Genomic DNA, 18,085 nt, shown 5'->3' with positions numbered 1-18,085 from the left:
AATCCATTATACTCGGATCTTAAGCCGTGAATGATAATTCTCTTCATCCTTGCATCACTTACTTTCTCTTCAAGGGCAAGTTGAGATATCTCACGGCAAATAGATTTCACCTTGGTGAAATACTGAGAAATAGATAGACTTCCTTGTGAGATACCTGCGAGCTCATTTTCCAAGAGCTGGAGTCGTACTTCATTCTTCTTTGTAAATAATTTTTCAAAGGTTTCCCAAGCTGCCTTTGGTGTTTTCTCGTCACGGATGTGCTCCAATAGATCCTCCTCGATTGTAGTCTTCAATATAAATAAAGCCTTTCCAGCCTTGATGTTCCATTTTCTTAAGGCTTCAGCATTTTCTTTCGGTGGAGGCGTTGTGTCACTGCCAGCAACTATTTCCCAAAAATCCTGTCCTTGTAGGTAGGATTCTATACAAGTCCGCCAATAACCATAGTTGTGGTTATTGAGACTCTTGATACCACTGCTCGTACTTGCAAGATCTGCCATTATGACGTCCAACGTCCAATAAGCTTGGTCCCTGACCGATGAGCTTTCACAGTTCCTAACTGTGCTCCGACAGAATCTCCCTTAGGGCCTTGGTGTTAATAAGACGATGTACACGTCCAGCGTTTACCGATTTCCTCCACTAGAAATGGTCCCGAACGACCCGCTCTGATACCAATTGTTGTAAGCTTTGACGAGTCCAACACACCCACTATAGAGGATCTAGACTATACTAGACTCACTACACCAACACTTTGACGTTGATTAGCCTTTAATTTTATGAATTCTTAGTGCACAATAGTACTTAGGCGACAGTGTCAACCATATATCATTTAGGCGGTATAACCGACCATGTATCACTTAGGCGGCAGAGCCGATCATATAATAAGAACAACACAAGTGCACTAAGAACTTAAACACAAACCAAGGCTTAACCGGGAAACTTAACAAAGAACACTTTTATTAATACAAAATACAATTACAATATTACTTACTTACAAGTTTTTCTTCTCTACTCACTTCTTACTTCTTCTCTACTTCTCAACTCACTCTTTTCACAAATGAACTACTCATCACCCATATTTATACTACCCCATGGAACATTCTAGAAACTAGATATTTCCATGGATAAATATCTAGATATTTTCTACACATACAAATATCTAGATTTTTCCTATCAAATACAAATTTCTAGATTTTTCCTACCATATTCTAAATTCTAGATATTTTCTTATACATATTAATATCTAGATATTTTACATATATATATCTACTAATACCAAATTTGAATTGTATTTTAACACACCACCACACTCCGGTGGCCACCACCAACAGGATGGTGCACCACTGGAAACCACCAAACAAGCCAAAGACGACGTGGCATCGGTGAGAGATGCGAAAGAAGGCAAAACAATGGAAACCGAAGAAGTCATAGCTGGACCCACCACGAGAACGGTGGCGGAGTCTGACTACGACCACCGGAGCACCACATTCGCCGGAGGAAATCCGCGAAAATCGGAGAAGAAATAAGAAAACCGAAAGAAAAAAAACAGCAAACGTTGCGAGTAAACCAACCATATCCGCGAGAACGGCGGGGTGGTTGCGTTATCGGTCGGAAAAACTCACTGGTTCGATTGTAGAGATGTAAATCGGAAGGGAGGTAGATCTAAATCTGAAGAAAGTACGGAGAGAACATGCGAAGAGACAGAAATAATGTGTCTTCACCATCTTCAAATATGATATTACATTCATCCACTTTTGTACATTCTTCATCGAGAACTTCAAAATCTTCAAAACTCGAGTGACGAGATTGACTCAATACCTAATAGTTGACACTTTCTCAATATCTTTGCCTCTCACATCCCCATACGCCCGTATGATGCTGTAAACATATAACCATATATAAACCTTTAAGGGTAAATGGGTAATACACGATATTACTGTCCAAATCGTAACATAATTAATGATTTGAGCATATGACCAATGTGCACAATCCAAGTGGCCAAGACAAGACCAACAAGTATATATCAACCTCAATTGTTGATCGTTAACAAATGACACTAGGAATTCAAAGTTGAACACATGCAAAGCAAGTGATGATAATACCGAGTGAAATTCTCATTAAAAAGTATACAATCCTCCGTATAATTTGATTATTAGAGTTAATAGTTGATACTTAATACTAATTAAGACGGAATACTGAACTCGTGATTGTGGTGTAGTGGATTGACGCATTCTTTCCACATGGGAGATGCGGGTTCGAATCTTTGCACACATAATTAATGATCAAGTTCACCTCACACATTAAGTGAGTGATATTGCTCGGTTTCTACATAGTTTCTATCGCAATATCGGTTCCATTTATGTTTGTTTCGCATTATATGTGAAGTTAAAGTGTTGATATTTGTTGAAGATTCGAGTTTATGGTTCGAGAATGATATTTGAAGTGTTTGGGGTTAATTATACTTGATTGGAGCTAAAAAGTCAGATATATTGTTCAAGATTCAATTGATTAGATTTGATGATTTGAGTACGATTAGTGGAGAGAATTAAAAGAAACGGGAGATTACAAAAGTAAATAATGTTTCAGGCTAGCTACTGGGTCGTGACTCAAGTCTCTCAAGTTAACCACGTATTATATCGACTATGGAGAGATTGGGCCTAATCATAAAATAATAATGTGGTGTTTAATTTTGAATGACCCAACACATGAATTTCATTAAATGGCAATGGACACCACAATTTCATTCTCCATATATATTAGATTCTCTATCTTCTCTTCTCTTCTCTTCTCTTCTCCATCTTCTCTTCTCTACATATTACAAAGCGTGTGGGGTCCTGTTGACGTGTCACATGCTGAGTGATTCTCGGTATTTATGCTGACATGTTAAATCTGGAATTAATCAAAGATTAGTTCTAATAAATCCAGCAAAATTACACGTGGAACGTTTTAATTTTTGACATTGTTTGAGGTTCTGTGAAGGGTGTGTAGTGGCGTTGATCATAATCGATTACAAAGCGTGTGGGGTCCTGTTGACGTGTCACATGCTGAGTGATTCTCGGTATTTATGCTGACATGTTAAATCTGGAATTAATCAAAGATTAGTTCTAATAAATCCAGCAAAATTACACGTGGAACGTTTTAATTTTTGACATTGTTTGAGGTTCTGTGAAGGGTGTGTAGTGGCGTTGATCATAATCGATTGTTGATTTTTTCAGATCAAAGCTGATCAGACACTTATGTATGTAAGTTCTTTTTTTTTAATTATTGTCTATTTTATTTGTATTTATCTGGCTCATACACCCAATTCAATTTATGTTTTTTTTATTGGAAACTATTATCTCGATAACCCTAAAACGCTTCATATGGTTCATACCCCCAATTCAATTTATGTATTTTTTTCAATTACAAAAGATTATCTCGATAACCCTAAAACCATGTAAATTCGTTCATGTTATATTTGGTTAAATTAGTTACATTTATATAAATGTATTTACATGTTCGATTGCCCATGTTCCAACACGTTTGGAAGATTGTATTGTACAGCAGTACAATGATCAAAAGGTGTCCTGCGTTCGTGACTGAAAATGAAGGATACCACACAGTAACTTTTGAAAAAGTTCTACAAAGGCACTTGTCTGAGGTTAAGGTTGGTGTGTATGGTAAGTTCGTCAGATTTTTATGTCACCGTTCATACCGTTGTTTCTGTATAGATCAATACTAATTATATGTACTTCATTCTTCATTGTGTATTAATGGTATTGTTTTATAATGTATTTAGATTTAGATAGATGTTGTTGGTATGCTGGTTGATATTCAGCCATTAAGTGTAGTGGTTAATAAGTGTTGAAATACAAACCAAACTTTGTCATTAGTGTTCATCCTCTTATTATGCAACACATTCCATCATGAGTATTGTAATGCATGGGGCTGCTGATGGGTGTTGTTCAGAACATGCGGCCAGATTTATATTATGTAGTTATATTAGAAGAACCTAATGGCCCATTGATTGTTTACTTTTAGATTTGGGGCATTAGTTTGCCGGATGTTGTTTATATAGTTGGATGTTCCTGACCCAATTTGCTTATGAATGGGTCACTTTAGTTTTATTTTTCATCCTAAGCTTATCAGCTCAAACTAATGGCTAAAAAGCGGATAAGTCGAATTGTGTTTGTATGAACTCCCAAATACACAAGCTTGATGTATCGGAATCTCATTTCAACTAGACCTCCAAATGAGTACCTTGAAGCCAAATATATTAGATTACATCCAAAAAAAGTTGTAATCATTCTGATTTTATTTTATATATGTTTCAGTCAGTAAAATAAATGAGTGACTATGATGTTGCTACTGAAGAACTATATCTTGTAAGCTACATATTGTTGTTTATCTTTTTATTTTTTGTATATATAGAAATTCGATTTTTGGTGTATAGAGTTTATATTTTGTCTTTGATCCGAAGAATCTATAGCAGGGTAATCAAGCGTTGGATGCACCTGCTTTAAGATTCTTATCGTTTGGTCTTAACTATATCAGTAAGATTCTAGACATAAATAGAAGACTGAAAAAATAACTTTGGGTGGTTGTGGTGTGAATTCAAAAAATGGGAACCACTTGGTGCTATAAAAGCATGTTGTGAGTACTTTTGTACTCATTCAATATGTACTAAGACCATTCAGTACCCAACCCTATTGCCAGACGTATGTTTTAATAATCTAAACATGCTTTACGATTTCATTGATGTTTTCCCAATGAAGCTTGAATTTAATATTTTTATTTCTTGCTTAAGATTTGTGAATTTTAGTTTTTGCAGGGGTGAGTAAAAAGACAAAACGAGTGAATGTTAAGTCGAAAAGTTTAAAGTCTCGCATATATGTTGAGAACGCCATGGATCGGAAACAACAGGTTAGCATGATATGTATCAATTTTGTGGTTGATGTTGCCACCTGTAGCTTTCATCCATGAGAAGTAGTCAACTCTCAAAAACTATAAATGGTAGTGTACATTGCATTAGATATAGTGGTTGATGTTGTCGTGTTTGCTTTTTAAAAATATATAGGTTGTGTTTGTTGATTAGTTGGCTATCTTATTGTTATGTATAAGTTTTTTTTTATCATGATGTTGATGTGTAGGTTTTACATGTTTAGATTTTTAATTGGATAGTATTTGGGCAAGAATGGTGTTATTGTAGCAAAGGAAAAAAATCAGGTCATGAATTTGATTCGTATAACAGTTCAGATGAGGTCAATCTGATTTTGGATTATTTTTATTTTTTCCTGTTGTATGTAGTTATTTATCATTCACTAATATATATATATATATATATATATATATATATATATATATATATATATATATATATATATATATATATTGGTAGGATCAAGAGGGAAGTAACCATTCGGGGGGAAGCAAATTTTTTTCTTTTCTTTTCTTTTTTTGAAAAAACTTTGTTCACGAACATTATAGATGAGATGAAAATATGAACATTTAGTAGAGATACTTTGTGATAAATGTTTTTATTTTGGCGGGAAAACGCTCGAAGAAGTAATATATAACAATTATCGTGTTTTTCGAGCGTATTTTGAGGTTTTAACTATTGGGGTTTAGATATTAGGTTTTAGATATTAGGGTTTAGAAATTTAGGGTTTAGGGTTTAGATTTAGGATTTAGATTGAGTTTTTAACACGAACGGTTTAGGGTTTAGGGTTTAGGGTTTAGGGTTTGGTGTTTTGGGTTTATGGAATAAACCCAAAACACCAAACCCTAAACCCTAAACCCTAAACTCTAAATCGGGCTAAATTTTACTTCACAAAACATGGAAAAAAAAAACGTTCATATTCTTCACGGACAATATTATCTTGAATGTTATTTTTGTCGATCGTTTTCCCGCCTAAATAATAACATTCATCACGAAGTGTCTCTTCTAAATGTTCATATTTTTGTGTGATCTTGATGCCGAAAAAAAAATTTAAAAAAAAACAAAAAAATAAAAAAATTTGCTTCCCTCCGCTTCCCTCCGATTGATTACTTCCCCATATATATATATGATCAAGAGGGAAGTAACCAATCGGGGGGAAGCGGGGAAAGCAAATGTTTTTTTTCCGTTTTTTGAAAAAACTTTGTTCACGAACATTATAGATTGGATGAAAATATGAACATTTAATAAAGACATTTTGTGATAAATGTTTTTATTTTGGCGGAAAAACGCTCGAAGAAGTAATATATAACAATTATCGTGTTTTTCGAGCGTATATTGAGGTTTTAGATATTAGGGTTTATAGGGTTTAGATATTAGGGTTTAGAAATTTAGGGTTTAGATTTAGGATTTAGATTGAGTTCTTAACACGAACGGTTTAGAGTTTAGGGTTTAGGGTTTAGGGTTTGGTGTTTTGGGTTTATGGAATAAACCCAAAACACCAATCCCTAAACCCTAAACACTAAATCGGGCTAAATTTTACTTCACAAAACATGAAAAAAAATACGTTAACATTCTTCACGAACAATATTATCTTGAATGTTATTTTTGTCGATCGTTTTCCCGTCAAAATAATAACATCCATCACGAAGTGTTTTTTAAATGTTCATCTTTTCATCCAATCTATAATGTTCGTGAACAAAGTTTTTTCAAAAAACGAAAAAAAAAATAAAAAGTTTTTGCTTCCCCCCGCTTCCCCCCAATTGGTTACTTTCCCATTGATCCTGCCCATATATATATATATATATATATATATATATATATATATATATATATATATATATATATATATATATATATATATATATATATATATATACACACACACACTTTAGTGCATTAGTGCCAAAAGTCCCATCATATTCCCATGTTGTACAAAATCTGAAACACATACACGGACAAAATTTAACTAAAACTGAGTTTGGAGGTTCAGTTTTCAGCGGGTTTCGTCTTTAATACAGAGACTCGAATCATACGAAGTCAAAGAGTCAATACAGCTAAAACAATATTGGTGATGATTGATAATATTAATGATGTATGTTTCAGATGTATGAGGCGTTATAATGAATATAATATGATAACATGATACTATGATTTGTGACTGTTTTGAATATCTTAATGCATATAACCTTCATCGTCTTTCAAAGAGCAACTTTAATTAACGTGATTTCTGTCTATATTAATGTTTAGTACAATCCTTACTAAAACTTTAATGCATTGGTTGAATGAAAAACATTGTTGTTTTATTATCAAGTATGATATCTTATATTAATGTGGCTTCGATAATGTTGATAAGTTCTTTTTGATTTTATAGTTAGTCTTATTAGGGCTCGTCGTGCAACGCACGGGCTCTTAAAGGCTAGTTAGGTTTTATATTATAAGATTTAGGGGGAGTTGGTGTATTTGGGTGGTCACAGCCGCAACCCCAAGTGGGGGGATTTCTTTTTGCTCGTCACGACAACAAAGGAGAAAAAAAAAAAGGAGATTTAAGTTATTTTCATTATTTATCTATTGTTCCGTGTTATTTTTTGCTCTTGATGGCTGTGGACTTGAAGATTAATATTTCAAGGTGTTCGAGATTTTTGCTGGTGATTTTAGTGTTATCAACAGTCATTTTATTTAATTGGGATTTTTAGAAGGTAAAGGCTTATCGAATTAAGCTCAATGACGAGTTTGGAGAGTGTGGAGTGCACGCTCGTTCGAGTTAATTCAATAAGGTCTTGGAAATTACATCTTTTGATGAAAAGTAACCATGAATGGTTACATCATTTCATGAAGAGTGATGCCATTTGACTCATTTCCTAAATGATGTGAACGAAAGGTTGCGTCTTTTCGTTGAAGGGTTACATCATTTGGTTGAAAAGTTGCGTACTTTCACTCGCATTTTTTCGCTTCCTATAAATATAGGAATATGTTTTTGCTTTCATTTTAACAAACAGAAAACACACACATACTCTCTAACAATTTGATCAGTGATTTCGTTGCCAAAAACACTGATTGCGTTCTTGTCTTATCCCTTTAAAGATTTCGTTTAACCGAGGCAATCGTAGGGTCGAAATAATTTATAGAGAAAGTGAACACACGATTCAAGAACGAATCCGGCAGTCAATTCATACCCAATTTCTAACAAATCTATAAAGTATTTTCATGATCATCATGGATGGCGAATCTACGAACGTGATATAACAACAATAAAGTATTATGTTGTTGATGAACCTTTGATCCGTACAATGATAGTGTTGGAAAAATAGTGTTTGATAGTGTGTTTTCACCAATATTTGGACACAATTTAATATATGATATTGTGATATATATTAATGACTAATTAGTGAGTTTTGTAGCCTCTAACGAGGGCTTTAAAACGAGTCAAAGTGTGTCCAAAACGGAATAAAGATGAATGAGATATCGAGTCTCAAAGTTGTGCGTTTAGTGCAAAGTCTAAAAGGTTTTATATCGTCTCACATCGGAAGTGGGTGGAAACTTAAAGATTGAGTTTTCACTATAAAGAATGCCTTTGGGATTTGAAGAAATACACACCAAAAATCATATAAGCATTCTTATATGATTAGAGTTTCCTCTCAGCCGCAACAAGGTCTCCCCGTTCCGGTTACCTTTCAGGCAAGTGTTCAAATCCGGCAGTACGCTGCTTCGGACCGGTGTACCCTGAGAACAGACGTCGAATCTGTTAATTGTGTCAAACACAAGCCCGGTTCAACCTTCAATTCGGTTAGATTGTTTTAATTTCCAGTTCTTATTCTATATATGTTTATGATCTGAATATCTTATTTGAGTAATATATTATGACTAGATTTATGAGCCCGTGCATTGCACGGGGACTCACCCGCAAACATTATTGGTTTTAAACTTATACATGAAATAACGTTAGTATCAGAAAAGTATGTTGTGATTAAATTAGTAAAATATCTTTTTGTAAACAACACACATTAATAAAACTTTGATAAATTATAGTTCATATATAGATTGATTACAAAACATAAAGTTACGTATTAATGTAAACATGATTTGTTGTAAAGTACACGATGAATTTTAAACGCTTGTATCGTATCCGTTATATCAGTATTCAAAAACTTCAAACTTGAATTGTATACGCTAGCTCAAATTTCGAACTAAAGTGTCGTACTAAAACTTCCGTGTTCGCTTGAATTGCCTCCCTGAAAATTTTCAAGTGTTGGATAAGTTAGGCTTTGATAATCAATAGCGGTCGAAGACATTAGTAGCAACACTTAAAAACCAATTGGCAAAGCATGAATGGAGAGAAAAGAACGTAGAAAATAACGGAGAAGAGATACAACGAAGATTACTTACCATAATATCTCACCGAAGGAGATCAATGTATCATCAATAATCTTTTATATAACTACAAAAGTCTCATGAGAAAATTACTTACCATTGGAGACACAAAATAAATACCTACAAAGGAATCCTGGAATTGAAAGCTTGTACTACTCACAATCAAGTTTTCATTCTCAAAGTCAACATCACTTCATCATCAAGTGATTTAAGCATTTCTAGACTAAATGAGTACGATGATGTCATGGATTTACCACAAATAAATCAAAAATTATATTAAACAGTATATTATGTAGAAGAATATGTAAAAACCATCATAGTAGAAACCCTGTCACAATAAAAATTTCATGAGAAACCGCATAAGGGACAGCGTGACTTCAATAGACGATAAACAACGTCCAACTTCATTAAGATTCTAACAACTTTGGTTGAATTGACCCAAAGTAACAAAATTTGTAATTTACAATCTTTTCATAATAAATTTTTATTTGTAAACAAAAGAACCAAATCATGTATGAAGTGAAAAATAGTTGCTGCTAATTGCAATTTTCCATGAAAAACCAAACACAATGACCTCGACATTATTTAAACATAATCAACCCCCATTAAAGCCATAGTTAAAAGTGAAATATTATCACAATAAAGGTAAGACCCCTGAAGTGAAAAAAAAAGAAGATTGTTGTGCATTTAACTTCAAATTAGCAAATCAAGGGTGTTGATAAATCCAACACCAAAATTGATAGATCCACCATTTTTATGCATTACTGTATTGTACTGTACAACACAGTATTGCATAAAAATGGTGGATCTATCAATTTTGATGTTGGATTTATCACTACCCATCAATTAAATGAGAAATAAGAAGGTACCTCTCCTCTTGTAGTACATGGCCCGATACACAATTTGCAGCCATATGTCATTCCGAGAGCCTACAATTAGTTCAAAAAAATAAAAGATATACAGTTAAATTAACCATCCATTCTATACTCAGAAAACAGACTTAACTTTTAAGCCAATTACGTGCCCAAGTATATGAGCACTCGCATGCCAAAACGTGTCACGGCCCTCATTACTATAGAAAATTTAGATTGTTAACTCGCAATCGCCTTCTAAAGGTCTTGTCATATCCCGCAACACTCCATCAACCTTAGAAATCAATGCATTTGAAGCTAAGCTTTCCGATAACTCTTTCGCTATGTCAAGAGGAGTTGTTTCACATGTCTTCCCTTCCTTCACAGTAACTTAACCCTATCATTTTTTTTTAAAAAAAAATATGTATTAGCTAAAGTATACCAACTGTTTGAAAAAAATGCCTCAAAGAACTATCTATCAAGAAACACTGAAACCGAAGCACTATTATCTAACAGGACAGTATAAGCTTGAAAGAACCTAACATTCAAGTAACAAGTAATTCGAAAACAACTATAAATTAACCTAACTCTAAACATACAATAACAAAACCTATATATAATGTCTATCTCAAAGTATATTAACTAACACACACCAACTGTTCAATAGTATAAAGATTTAAAAATGCTAAGGTAAAACTATAAGGTTTAATATTGTCTTTATCACATTTTTTTTACCACGAGTTACTTCCACGAACTTCGCCTAACATTCAGTCAGTCATTTTGGGCCATTATTAGTATCCAAAACGTGAACTATCAGAAATAGAGTAAGCTACAAAATAAGTGTTGCAACCATCCAACACCAACTATACACCTACATTGACTAAAAAATAGCATCTTAACCCGCCCACTTTGCCTCCAATAATTAGATACTCCTTCTGCTCATTTGTTGTTGCAGCTACTGCCACCCTTCCTCCAAGCAAGAGTACAATTCAGTAAGCAACATAACTTACAAAGAACGTTAAAATACGGATCGTGTAAAATGTTATGGTTTTCACCAGTATCCAAAGTGGAAAGGTCCCCATCTCTATAAGAGTACAATTCATAATCTATCTATCATTGTATGAAATTGCAGTAACCAAACTCAACTCGCATAACATGAAAAAATCAAAAACGACTAAGTAATACTCCTATACTAATTGAGTAGCTGATTGGCCAATTTTTTATAACCTTGGTAACATGAAAGCCTTCGGTGATTTATCTAGGACAAAACACAACAGAACTAAAGAAAGTGACTAAATACTCGAATTTTAAAACTAACCTTGTTAAGTTCTTTTCTCCAATGGTGAGAACATTTCAAAAAAATTACGTACATTAATAATGGTGAGAACATTAAAAAAATTTTTGATCAAACTTAGGTTTACATCTTTCGCTAAGTATAGGATGGTTGGAAATGCTAAACACGTGAGTATAACCATTTGTAAGTATAGGATGGTAGGACACGTATTCGGAAGACACATATAACCATTTGTTCAGCTAACTTTAACTTCTTCTTTTTTTGGTTGATATGAGTATGTTAAAATCTTTGTTAATTAGTGAAAATCATATAATCACATTCATAATGTAGGTTTTTGAATAAAACAATTTAACACGATTATCAGTATTTTGCAGGCCATTTAACGTGCACAACGCATTTCACCAATAAACTCTTTTTTCACTAATTTCTTCTATTTTACCCATTTGACCCGTTCGAAAATAGTACTCCGTATAACCAAATGGGACCCAGACATAAATATAGAGGTGAAACAGCCATATTTAGTAGTACACAAAGATCAAAGTGAGGACTGACCTGATGTAAGTATGGCAACAACTAAAGAGGGACTGAGCCAAATATCAATGAGAAATAACTGTAGATGGCTTAAGTTCAGTTGTCTCTCGTCCTAAATCTGTTTTGAACTAACTGTAGTAAAAAATAACTGTAAGGCTTATCACCATTAGTCGGGAAAAAATACTAATTTTATTTTGAACCAACTGCAGGGCTAAAATACAAAACAACTTTAGGGCTGATCACAATCAGCAAGCAAAAAACATTTTTTTTTCTTTTATATGGTGATCTGTATTGGTTCATTAGTAAAGTCCCTGTACTAACCTTAAAACAAATCACAATCAGCTGCTGCAAAAAATAAATGTTTTTGTATACAAAGTTAACAAAAATAGTCGATTAAATTCGACCTTTATTGACTTCTGGTAGAAAAATTTGAATAATAGTATTTTTTATAAATTAAATTCCGGTAGAAAAAGTTGCAGGTTTCTTCAAGTTGACCCAGTTCGACCGAACCAAAAATCATAATCAAAACTTTTTCAATCGTCACCAAACCCGCCCACTTTGACACTACACCCAAGGTTGGAAAAGACGCGAGACGGGGCCAAAACGGTAGCGACCTCAAAATGTCGCAACGGAAAAAACGGGGCCGAGACGGGGTCGAAACGGATGTTGACTAATGTTGACTTTTATATATATAAATATATATTTACACATATTTTAGAACTAAAAAACCTTCGTTGACAAGTTTGTACCTATAATTGCTATTAGCGTTAATATAATACAAAATGGAATACTAAATTAAGTCAATTTTGATTGATTTGACCGACTTATGACCGATTTTAAAAGAATTTATGACTTTTGACCGACGTTGACCCAATTTTTCCTGCATTTGACATGACTTTTGACCGTTGACCGGCTTATAAGAAAACGGGACGGGGTCGAAACGGTTTATTCACCAAAACGCCGCAACGGGCGTCGCAACGGACTCAACGGACGCCGTTTACAACAGTGACTACACCAATAACGGCTTTCTTCAAGTTGACTCATTACTCTGCCGAACCCGTATACAAATTCAAAATTTGCATAATGAGAAGTGTAAGAATATCTATAAAGCGGGACATATCTTTTAATGTACTCACCTTTGAACACATTAGAAAACAACAATTGACATAGAAATATAAAACAGTGCATACTTACAACGGACAAATCGATATGTCAAGCTGGAAATTTTTTTTCCAGAACCAAGCTTAAAGGTTGATTGAAAGTCGCTGAATAGATCATAACCGTCATACCTTTAAAATTATAGCATCATTTGTATAAATTTCATACCTTTGATCACCAAAAGCCTGAAAAAATAGATACATGCCAGCGTTAATCATCTTTTGCCCTCTTTTACTTGCCACATTTAACTGCAGCGAATTACATGAACTAAAATTACAACACATATTAATGCAGAGATTGAATAGTATAAAGTTTCTCATTTTAATATCAAGCTAAATCATGTTTTTCCCTAGTCTTTTAAACTTCTTATGTCAGATATCAAGAGCTGATGTAATCATTATTCAAATCGATTTAAATACAATTGAACTCAATGTATTATGGTTCACCAGGAATTGAATTCGCCAAATTTGTTCCCAAAATCAATAAAAACTACACAATTTAGGTATCTAGCTGCATTCATCACTTGTCATAATATATATCAAATTGAACAGAAGCATAACTAAACAGTCACAACTAATAACTATAATTATAATTGCTAATAATTAAACAAAACCTATAACCCTAGGTATGCATAAATTAAACTTACGCATGAATTTGTTGGAATTGGATGGATACTCAACTTTGGATTGCGTGTAAACAAATTGTAAGCCGATGGGTGAAGTGAAGGGTTTAAGAGGTGAATTGACGGTTGAAATGTCCCGTTCTTATTGATTAAAAACGTTCCATATTAATTGATTTCGTTGCGAGGTTTTGACCTCTATATGAGACGTTTTTCAAAGACTGCATTCATTTTTAAACAAACCATAACCTTTATTTCATCAATAAAGGTTTAAAAAGCTTTACGTAGATTATCAAATAATGATAATCTAAAATATCCTGTTTACACACGACCATTACATAATGGTTTACAATACAAATATGTTACAACAAAATAAGTTTCTTGAATGCAGTTTTTACACAATATCATACAAGCATGGACTCCAAATCTTGTCCTTATTTAAGTATGCGACAGCGGAAGCTCTTAATAATCACCTGAGAATAAACATGCTTAAAACGTCAACAAAAATGTTGGTGAGTTATAGGTTTAACCTATATATATCAAATCGTAACAATAGACCACAAGATTTCATATTTCAATACACATCCCATACATAGAGATAAAAATCATTCATATGGTGAACACCTGGTAACCGACAATAACAAGATGCATATATAAGAATATCCCCATCATTCCGGGACACCCTTCGGATATGATATAAATTTCGAAGTACTAAAGCATCCGGTACTTTGGATGGGGTTTGTTAGGCCCAATAGATCTATCTTTAGGATTCGCGTCAATTAGGGTGTCTGTTCCCTAATTCTTAGATTACCAGACTTAATAAAAAGGGGCATATTCGATTTCGATAATTCAACCATAGAATGTAGTTTCACGTACTTGTGTCTATTTTGTAAATCATTTATAAAACCTGCATGTATTCTCATCCCAAAAATATTAGATTTTAAAAGTGGGACTATAACTCACTTTCACAGATTTTTACTTCGTCGGGAAGTAAGACTTGGCCACTGGTTGATTCACGAACCTATAATAATATTTACATATATATCAAAGTATGTTCAAAATATATTTACAACACTTTTAATATATTTTGATGTTTTAAGTTTATTAAGTCAGCTGTCCTCGTTAGTAACCTACAACTAGTTGTCCACAGTTAGATGTACAGAAATAAATCGATAAATATTATCTTGAATCAATCCACGACCCAGTGTATACGTATCTCAGTATTGATCACAACTCAAACTATATATATTTTGGAATCAACCTCAACCCTGTATAACTAACTCCAACATTCACATATAGAGTGTCTATGGTTGTTCCGAAATATATATAGATGTGTCGACATGATAGGTCGAAACATTGTATACGTGTCTATGGTATCTCAAGATTACATAATATATAATACAAGTTGATTAAGTTATGGTTGGAATAGATTTGTTACCAATTTTCACGTAGCTAAAATGAGAAAAATTATCCAATCTTGTTTTACCCATAACTTCTTCATTTTAAATCCGTTTTGAGTGAATCAAATTGCTATGGTTTCATATTGAACTCTATTTTATGAATCTAAACAAAAAAAGTATAGGTTTCTAGTCGGAAAAATAAGTTACAAGTCGTTTTTGTAAAGGTAGTCATTTCAGTCGAAAGAACGACGTCTAGATGACCATTTTAGAAAACATACTTCCACTTTGAGTTTAACCATAATTTTTGGATATAGTTTCATGTTCATAATAAAAATCATTTTCTCAGAATAACAACTTTTAAATCAAAGTTTATCATAGTTTTTAATTAACTAACCCAAAACAGCCCGCGGTGTTACTACGACGGCGTAAATCCGGTTTTACGGTGTTTTTCGTGTTTCCAGGTTTTAAATCATTAAGTTAGCATATCATATAGATATAGAACATGTGTTTAGTTGATTTTAAAAGTCAAGTTAGAAGGATTAACTTTTGTTTGCGAACAAGTTTAGAATTAACTAAACTATGTTCTAGTGATTACAAGTTTAAACCTTCGAATAAGATAGCTTTATATGTATGAATCGAATGATGTTATGAACATCATTACTACCTTAAGTTCCTTGGATGAACCTACTGGAAAAGTGAAAAATGGATCTAGCTTCAATGGATCCTTGGATGGCTCAAAGTTCTTGAAGCAAAATCATGACACGAAAACAAGTTCAAGTAAGATCATCACTTGAAATAAGATTGTTATAGTTATAGAAATTGAACCAAAGTTTGAATATGATTATTACCTTGTATTAGAATGATAACCTACTGTAAGAAACAAAGATTTCTTGAGGTTGGATGATCACCTTACAAGATTGGAAGTGAGCTAGCAAACTTGAAAGTATTCTTGATTTTATGAAACTAGAACTTTTGGAATTTATGAAGAACACTTAGAACTTGAAGATAGAACTTGAGAGAGTTCAATTAGATGAAGAAAATTGAAGAATGAAAGTGTTTGTAGGTGTTTTTGGTCGTTGGTGTATGGATTAGATATAAAGGATATGTAATTTTGTTTTCATGTAAATAAGTCATGAATGATTACTCATATTTTTGTAATCTTATGAGATATTTCATGCTAGTTGCCAAATGATGGTTCCCACATGTGTTAGGTGACTCACATGGGCTGCTAAGAACTGATCATTGGAGTGTATATACCAATAGTACATACATCTAAAAGCTGTGTATTGTACGAGTACGAATACGGGTGCATACGAGTAGAATTGTTGATGAAACTGAACGAGAATGTAATTGTAAGCATTTTTGTTAAGTAGAAGTATTTTGATAAGTGTATTGAAGTCTTTCAAAAGTGTATAAATACATATTAAAACACTACATGTATATACATTTTAACTGAGTCGTTAAGTCATCGTTAGTCGTTACATGTAAGTGTTGTTTTGAAACCTTTAGGTTAACGATCTTGTTAAATGTTGTTAACCCAATGTTTATAATATCAAAAGAGATTTTAAATTATTATATTATCATGATATTATGATGTACGAATATCTCTTAATATGATATATATACATTAAATGTCGTTACAACGATAAACGTTACATATATGTCTCGTTTCAAAATTATTAAGTTAGTAGTCTTGTTTTTACATATGTAGTTCATTGTTAATATAATTAATGATATGTTTACTTATCATAATATCATGTTAACTATATATATAACCATATATATGTCATCATATAGTTTTTTTACAAGTTTTAACGTTCGTGAATCACCGGTCAACTTGGGTGGTCAATTGTCTATATGAAACCTATTTCAATTAATCAAGTCTTAACAAGTTTGATTGCTTAACATGTTGGAAACATTTAATCATGTAAACATCAATCTCAATTAATATATATAAACATGGAAAAGTTCGGGTCACTACAGTACCTACCCGTTAAATAAATTTCGTCCCGAAATTTTAAGCTGTTGAAGGTGTTGACGAATCTTCTGGAAATAGATGCGGGTATTTCTTTTTCATCTGATCTTCACGCTCCCAGGTGAACTCGGGTCCTCTACGAGCATTCCATCGAACCTTAACAATTGGTATCTTGTTTTGCTTAAGTCTTTTAACCTCACGATCCATTATTTCGACGGGTTCTTCGATGAATTGGAGTTTTTCGTTGATTTGGATTTCATCTAACGGAATAGTGAGATCTTCTTTAGCAAAACATTTCTTCAAATTCGAGACGTGGAAAGTGTTATGTACAGCCGCGAGTTGTTGAGGTAACTCAAGTCGGTAAGCTACTGGTCCGACACGATCAATAATCTTGAATGGTCCAATATACCTTGGATTTAATTTCCCTCGTTTACCAAATCGAACAACGCCTTTCCAAGGTGAAACTTTAAGCATGACCATCTCTCCAATTTCAAATTCTATATCTTTTCTTTTAATGTCAGCGTAGCTCTTTTGTCGACTTTGGGCGGTTTTCAACCGTTGTTGAATTTGGATGATCTTCTCGGTAGTTTCTTGTATAATCTCCGGACCCGTAATCTGTCTATCCCCCACCTCACTCCAACAAATCGGAGACCTGCACTTTCTACCATAAAGTGCTTCAAACGGCGCCATCTCAATGCTTGAATGGTAGCTGTTGTTGTAGGAAAATTCTGCTAACGGTAGATGTCGATCCCAACTGTTTCCGAAATCAATAACACATGCTCGTAGCATGTCTTCAAGCGTTTGTATCGTCCTTTCGCTCTGCCCATCAGTTTGTGGATGATAGGCAGTACTCATGTCTAGACGAGTTCCTAATGCTCGCTGTAATGTCTGCCAGAATCTTGAAATAAATCTGCCATCCCTATCAGAGATAATAGAGATTGGTATTCCATGTCTGGAGACGACTTCCTTCAAAT

The sequence above is a fragment of the Rutidosis leptorrhynchoides genome, chromosome 4 (genome assembly GCF_046630445.1).
Source record: "Rutidosis leptorrhynchoides isolate AG116_Rl617_1_P2 chromosome 4, CSIRO_AGI_Rlap_v1, whole genome shotgun sequence".
Taxonomy (NCBI): domain Eukaryota; kingdom Viridiplantae; phylum Streptophyta; class Magnoliopsida; order Asterales; family Asteraceae; genus Rutidosis; species Rutidosis leptorrhynchoides.
The sequence above is the reverse complement of the archived record's forward strand: the minus strand, read 5'-3'. Positions refer to the sequence as shown.